This window comes from Rhamphochromis sp. 'chilingali' (assembly GCF_963969265.1).
Source record: "Rhamphochromis sp. 'chilingali' genome assembly, chromosome: 3".
Lineage (NCBI taxonomy): Eukaryota > Metazoa > Chordata > Actinopteri > Cichliformes > Cichlidae > Rhamphochromis > Rhamphochromis sp. 'chilingali'.
Window position 1 is genome coordinate 87,222 of NC_137931.1, and position 8,697 is coordinate 95,918.

Here is an 8,697-nt window from a genome sequence, read left to right on the forward strand (position 1 = left end):
ACCCATTTCAATTATTTATTTTTACCAGTGAAACCAATATAACATCTCCAAATTCACAAATATACATTTCTGACATTCAAAAACAAAACAAAAACAAATCAGCGACCAATATAGCCACCTTTCTTTGCAAGGACACTCAAAAGCCTGCCATCCATGGATTCTGTCAGTGTTTTGATCTGTTCACCATCAACATTGCGTGCAGCAGCAACCACAGCCTCCCAGACACTGTTCAGAGAGGTGTACTGTTTTCCCTCCTTGTAAAGCTCACATTTGATGATGGACCACAGGTTCTCAATGGGGTTCAGATCAGGTGAACAAGGAGGCCATGTCATTAGTTTTTCTTCTTTTATACCCTTTCTTGCCAGCCACACTGTGGAGTACTTGGACGCGTGTGATGGAGCATTGTCCTGCATGAAAATCATGTTTTTCTTGAAGGATGCAGACTTCTTCCTGTACCACTGCTTGAAGAAGGTGTCTTCCAGAAACTGGCAGTAGGACTGGGAGTTGAGCTTGACTCCATCCTCAACCCGAAAAGGCCCCACAAGCTCATCTTTGATGATACCAGCCCAAACCAGTACTCCACCTCCACCTTGCTGGCGTCTGAGTCAGACTGGAGCTCTCTGCCCTTTACCAATCCAGCCACGGGCCCATCCATCTGGCCCATCAAGACTCACTCTCATTTCATCAGTCCATAAAACCTTAGAAAAACCAGTCTTGAGATATTTCTTGGCCCAGTCTTGACGTTTCAGCTTGTGTGTCTTGTTCAGTGGTGGTCGTCTTTCAGCCTTTCTTACCTTGGCCATGTCTCTGAGTATTGCACACCTTGTGCTTTTGGGCACTCCAGTGATGTTGCAGCTCTGAAATATGGCCAAACTGGTGGCAAGTGGCATCTTGGCAGCTGCACGCTTGACTTTTCTCAGTTCATGGGCAGTTATTTTGCGCCTTGGTTTTTCCACACGCTTCTTGCGACCCTGTTGACTATTTTGAATGAAACGCTTGATTGTTCGATGATCACGCTTCAGAAGCTTTGCAATTTTGAGACTGCTGCATCCCTCTGCAAGATATCTCACTATTTTTGACTTTTCTGAGCCTGTCAAGTCCTTCTTTTGACCCATTTTGCCAAAGGAAAGGACGTTGCCTAATAATTATGCACACCTGATATAGGGTGTTGATGTCATTAGACCACACCCCGTCTCATTACAGAGATGCACATCACCTAATATGCTTAATTGGTAGTAGGCTTTCGAGCCTATACAGCTTGGAGTAAGACAACATGCATGAAGAGGATGATGTGGACAAAATACTCATTTGCCTAATAATTCTGCACTCCCTTTATAGTATGACAACGTCTAAGGCAGGACAGGCAAGAGGAGAAATAAAAGGGGGAAGGAGGGAAGAAATAAGGGAAAATATAATAAAAGGATAGTGGCACGAGCCGAGAACAGGGTCCCAGGGCTCCAGGCGCCCAAGAATTGGCCAGCACCTGAGCCAGAGCCCCCTAACAAGGAAGAGGTCCAAGCCATCCCATACCAGCAAGGGAGCGGCTCAACAACCACACCAGAACATCCAGCCACGTGCCGTTGATCCCTCCTGGGATGCTGCCCCTCCCCACATCCCAGTGAGGGGCAGCATCGTCCAGCGGAAAGTGGTAGGAAGAGGGAACCACTCCCTCCATGACTATTTCCCAAAGGGGCCAAGGCTCTGCAAGCCCCAGGTCCGGTCATGAGCTTACACTGGATTTTTGAGCCAGTATTTTGTACTACTCTTACTGAAGTGCTCTTACTGCACCATTGCTTATAAATTGCTCCACACTGCAGTTTTGACATCACAATAATTTGCCTCGCTTAGTAAATCTGTCCCATGGCATATAAAATTAAATACATCTTATTTTCTTATATTTTATGGTTGTGGTCCAGTTTAACCCGTTTCCTCCTTCCTGGTTAGAATTTCAAAATAGGCCAGGGGTCAAAAAGAGGAACACCAATGCCCTGTTCCACACTAATATAATCAGTGTTCTCACAATCGAGGTAAACAAGGCAAACAAGCTAGAAAACGTGGTCCCAATATGATAGAGAAGCTTAAACATGACTAGAGTTTGCTTATGACGAAATCAATGGCATTAACAAAAGAAAAAAACAAGCTCTTGAGAAAATATTCAAAAACAGCAAAGTGATATCAGTAACAGATTATCTGAAGCAGAGTGCTACAAAAAAGGATGGCGTCTGCATCTGTACGCTGAGAATGAACAAGAGAACAGGACATGAGACAGAAAGTATCCTGATTCTGTCAGAAAGCTGCTACCGAGCTCAGCCAGGAGGCAATGATTGATGTGAAGCACACGCTGGGCAGACGAGCCATGTGCAATCATCGTCCTCTGCTCTGTGAGAAACATCTGAAAGAGAAGAAGCTTCATTTTGGTGAGAACGAGAGTGGTAAGAGCAGCGCTGTGGAAACAGCTTACATCCAACGATTCTACTCTGTCTATAATCACGTTTTGGTCGATTTCAGCAGAGCTTGAACTGAATATAAATGAGGCAGACATTTTTCCTGCTATTTTGAAAGACCACAACATTTTGACACTGACACCAAATATCAGTAAGTGGAACAATAGAAGGGGTTAGGCTCAGACTAGCTCACTTCTGAAGAGTGAACAGCCCATATCAGATATAAAGGATGTTATAGGAAAGTCCTGGAATTTGGCCTCAAAAAGTAATGTATGTGGAAAATACTGGGAATTTCTAAGGTTTTAAATGAGAAAGATAGCCACTGCATATGGCAAAAAAACAAGCACATAAAAATAGAAAAAATAATGATATTTCTGCTGTCAATTTACCAATTAAATGATTAGCTGCTCTCTTTAATGAAGCGATCTGCAAAAGAAGAACTGTCCCCGTCATTGAAGCAAGGACATCTCCCTTTAATTCCCCAAACCAACAAAGATCCTTTATTTATTGATAACTGGAGACCAATTACACTCAACAATGATTATAAAATGACAATTTTGATAGTAGCAAAGCGTTGAAACACTGATCCAAATAAAAGAATTCAGGAATCCCACTGTGCATTCATTAGTGGCATTCATATCTCAATAATATTCACCTGTTTTTGGAGTTAACTACAAATAATGGCTTGTTGGCAGTCACCTGATTTTATTCTTTATTCTCTACAGTTCTCCACAATTTTTTCCTGCTATTTTGAAAGACCACAACATTTTGACACTGACACCAAAACTTTTAAAAAATTTGATAACTTTTTTTATCAAAGCAATCAAGACCTTATCATCGGTGAAACTGCCATCACTCAGATTAAGAGGGGAATTTCGTCATGGCCGTCCCATCTCTTCTTAGCGGTAAGCCAAATTCTGAACCTTTCAATAATCCACCTTAAGTTTAGTTGCATTATCTTTGAATATACACAAGTCATTGTCTCTGGGGTGACTGTAGCTCAGGAGGTAGAGTGGGGGTCACTTTAGTGGTTTGATCCCTGTCTGCATAAATAACCCCAAGCTGCTCTCTGATGCATCCATTTGAGTACGAATGTGTGTGACTGTTAGATAAAAAGCACATAAGTATAAGAAAAAAGTGATTGTATTAATGGCAAATGGACTGATATAAATGGTGCTTTTCCACTCTCTCAAACACAATAATAATAATAATGTGTACGTTGCTCAGGGGTACCTCAGGGGAGCCGTTCAGTGGAGTCAAACCCCCGACCTTCCGATCATGGGGCAACCACTCTACCTACTGAGCTATCCCTGCCCCTCAATGTGTCACAATGACACAAATGAAATCTCAAAGTCTGATCTGTTATTAACATCAGGCTTAGACCTTAATTTAAATAATTTTGACATTCTTGCTTTAAAAGACATTGCTGATACAGAAATATCCCAGTTAAAAATATTGTTAAATATTTGGGAGTTTTGATCCCAGTGGAGGACAAAAGCTTGATGGATGATAACATAGACCTGGTGATTTGATATGTTCAAATGAAATGTAGCTCCTAGCTGGCTAAAGACTTCCTCTTTATGTGTAAGTGCTGTTAAGCGAAGAAATAAGCTGCACAACATTTTTCCCTGCATTTAATCAGATTATCACAATTAAGGGTCCAGTTGCTGCATTCGCACAGAGGATGGCTACACGGATTTCTTCACCATTGAGACCGGTGTGAGGCAAGGGGGTATCCTCTCTCCCTTCCTCATCCTTCTTGCCATTGACTTTGTTATGCAGAGTGCCATGGACCAAGATGGCTTTGGGATACCTTGGCATCCACCAACATGCCTCAAGGACCTCGACTTTGCAGACGACATCGCTTTGTTGGCTGACGTCCGGAAAAACATGACTACTATGACATCATGCTTGGAGCAAGAGGCAGCCAAAGTGAGCCTATGGATCAGTGGAAACAAGACCAAGGTCATGAGGATAGGTTACGTGACGAAACAGGACCCCATTACGGTAGGACTGCAACCACTGGAGGAGGTGAATCAATTCACCTACCTGGGCAGCATCCTGGCAAGTGATGGAGATGCTGAGCATGACGTTGTGTGTCGAATTTCAGCAGCTCCGGCCAATCTGGTCGACCCCAAAGATCGTGGTCAACTCCATCGTTATACCTACTGCAATCTACACTTGTGAGACATGGAAAACATCAGCCAGAATTGCAAAAAGACTCCATGTGGCCCAGCAGCAATGGCTAAGACGTATTCTGGGGGTCTCCTACCGGGACCATGTCATCAACGAAGAAGTACACCATCGAACTGCCACACGTCCCCTCCAGGACATTGTGACTGAGTGGCGTGTGCGCTTTGGAGGTCATGTTCTACGTCAACCCCCACATCGACTGCCCAAAATTGCCATCACATGGAACCCACCCCATGGAAGACGCAAACCAGGCCGCCCCCATACAACATGGTGGAGGACCTTCATCGATGACTTATGCACCATAGACATTGCATGGGATGAGGCCGAAGCAGCCGCAGCCGATCGAGTATGTTGGTGGACACCTAAGTCTAAGTAAGTAAAGGTCTCCAAAGAGGAGATCACATACTAAATATATTAATATATAGAAAAAGATCTATTTAAAAATATTTTTTAAAGCTTAAAAGAGTATGAATATGTAAGATTTCCATGGAAGTGTAGAGGATCCTCTTTCACAGCATATTTTATATCTAAAGAGACTTTTAATAGAACATATTTTAAATGTCCAGTACATGAAAATAAGATGCCAATCCAGCAGTATTAGTTTGTCCCACTGTTGGCAGTAAAACAGAACTGTTAGTTCACCCCTGACAATAAACCACAGGACTATCACACTTTCACTCAGGCATCACCAGAGTACACAGACCAGAGTTTTCCTCAGTACTTTCATTTTGATTCGCCCATGGTTATCATGCCAAAAGGAAACTATACCAAGTTCATACTCACACTTGTATAATAAATCCCTGAACTCAACAGGCTTTAAGAGCAACAGATGTTAACTAGTTACTTAAAAAAAGTCAACTTCTAATGTAAAGTTTGACTAATACTAAGGGTTTACTGTTTTTGTTCAATGTGTTATTCATTATATTGTATGAAAAGTAGACAAATGCGTGTCTAAGAGTGATTCTTTTTTTGTTCAGTCACAAGGCATTAATGCAGAAACCAGCGCAGTGCTTCAGATGGATGTCAGAGCCTGAAGATTTGATATACGCTGTTAAGGAATATTGAACACATTTAAGGTATTTCTGAAAATTGTGATATAAATAAATGTTTAAGTGGATCTGTAGTTATTTAGATTCAGGAGTCTCCTGTGTTTGTAGTTAGTATCTGTGGCAGTTCCCTCTGAACTCCGATGTTTAATTTGAGATGGAGGCTTAGTTAGAATCTCTAAAACACTAATGCGCTTATATTATCATTGTATTTGACAACACGTGCCCAAATAAAGCAAAGGGATATATTTACATTGATTTATATATTAAAACTGGCCTCTGGAGATGAATGAAGGGCAGCAGGAGAGCGCAGGCTGAACAGGTGAAATGCAGGGAGTAAGTAGGTAGCTGCTTGGTCATGAAGCATGATGAAAGTGTCAGTGGCGTTTAGGTTGGGTCATGAGCATGGTGGGTGGCACTGGAGATTCAGGGGAACAGCGAAAACCATGGTTAGTACAGTGAAGATCAGACAGGACCAATCAGACAATATCACGTATGTTATGCAGTCAATACAAGGAAAAAAGTAAAAGTAAATCTATAAATTTCACTTCAACAGGTCCCACGATGGTGGAAGATGGTTTGACTTCCAGTGACATGTTTCTTTCTTGGTCTTTTTATATCCTGTCTTTTGCAAATAAAGTTTTTCTATTAAATGTGCTTTAAATTGTGGAAAATCTTTCTTTAAACTGTGGATGGCAAGTAGAAGTAAAGATGAGGGCAACTGCGAATGAGACCGCTCAGTCTTTTGCTTTCTGATTGGCTGACTTCCACCCCCACACCCCCAACCACCACTCCCCCCCCCCCCCTTTCAGCTACAAGTGCAACAAGTGTTGCAAAAGTCAAAGCATTGAATATGTAAATATGTGCAGTTGAGCACTTGTATTCACTGATTTAAGAGCTCACAGAGCTGTGTTTGTAAATATTAAAATAATAAATAAACATGAATAAAATGTGAATACAGGTTTTGAGATTTAAACTGTAACTGTAATTTCAAATTTGTGTGAGAAATTTTACAAATGAAAATTTCAAAATACAAGTTTAAATTTTTAATGAGTTTGTTCAGACTATTGAAGGAGAATCATAAATATAAACAGCGAAACAAATAGTCTCAGGTTTTTTTCTCACTGTAGCTCCTGTTTCCCTGTCATGATGGTCACTGAGACTTTATGAGAATCCAGCTCCTTGTTAATCTGTCATCAGTCATACAGAGCTCATAAAAAATGGAGCACCTGGATCAGAGTACAGTATTACATTTCTGGGATACTCATCTGGTCAGTTGTGTGGGGGGTATTAATCAGGGGGAAACAATTGGCTGACTCTATCCTCATCTTTTCAGAGAGTTTTTTCCACTAGTTTTGATTTGGCGAGGCTCAGTGTCACTATGGGTAGCATGAGGCGATACCTGGACTCTACCATTGCCTGAGGGTTTGCTGTGTCTCCCAGCACAGTCTCAGGAGCATGGAGGAGATTCTAGGAGACACACAGCTACTCTGGATAGTTGAACAAAAACTTCTTAAACAGTCAGCAGCAACAGTATCCGGATGAACACTGCCAACCCCTTACAAAATGACCTTCAGCAGGCCAGTGGTGTGAAGGTCCAATTGTCATTTATGTTGTTTGTACCATCGTTCTACATAACCATTTGGGTACTGTGCCAGTAATGATCTGGGAAGACAAATCAATGAATGGATTGTATAGACCTCTACAGGCTAGGCAATGGCACCCTGAACACCATTAGATACTGGGATTAAATTGTCTAACACATTATTAGACACTACACTGGTGCAGTGGGCTCTGACTTCCTCTGACAATGCATGACAATGGCCTCCCTCATGTATTAACAGTAGTTCATCCTTTTGGATGGAGGAAATAATATAATGCACTGGGCTCCACGCTTGCCTGAGCTAAGTCCAATAGATCATCTGCTCAGTACTCAATTTTCTGAAGGGTCAATTACTACAGACCTCCAAGCTTCATGTGGCCTTCAGATTAGCTCAAGAACAAAGAGCTTAATCGGAAGGGTTTCCATGAATGAGGACCTACATCTAAGCTTTACATAACCAAGCACAACACAAAGTGTTGGATAAAAATAAAGCATGCTGCCACTAAACTAAAGCAGTGAAGATGTGGTATCTGGAGTGAAGAGCCTCTCCATTTGGCAGTCTAATGGGCAAGTCTGGGTTTGTTGCCAGGAGTTAGTTGTCTGACTGCACCGTGCCAGGTGTAATGGTTGGTGGAGGGGGGATTATGGTGTTGGGTAGCTATTCAGGACTTGGGCTGGGACCCTTAATTCCAGTTAAAGGAACTCTTAATAATTTAGGATACCAAAGTATTCCAATTTCAAGCCCCAAACTTTGTTCCAACAGGAGTGCACACCAGTGCACAAAGCGATTTGGAGTGGAAGAACTGGACTGGCCTGCATATAGACCTGGGAATGAGTTAGAGTGGAGATTGCAAGCCAAGCATTCTCGTCCTTCATCAGTGACTCACATCATAAATGCACTCCTGGAAGAATGCTAAAACATTCCTATAAGCACACTCCTAAACCTTGTGGAAAACCTAATCGATTAAGAATGGGATATCATATGTATGTGAAGTCCGACAAGCAAATGCTTTTGACAATATAGTGTATACTGTGTCATATATCAAAACTCAAAAGAAAGCACCAATACCTGTCGTCATGAGATGGAAACATCATGCTACACACCTTAGAGAGTACCAACTCTTGTTCTTACATTTGGGAACAATATTAGGTAAAGAGTTTGAGAAATAAATCCAAGAACTTTGAACGTTTCTATTTTGCACACAACCTCAACTGAAAGAAAAACTGTTTAAAAATAACATTTCATTCACAACAGTTTGGAGAGTAAAGACTCTGAGTTTCATTTTGTTAGAAATATATCCAGTTGTCTCCAACGATACCTTGGTGTCCTTTTTATATGAATAGATCCAGTCATCTACAAACTTGAATTACTCATTTGGTATTAAATTCCAGGCTGCAGGTGTCAGGTATC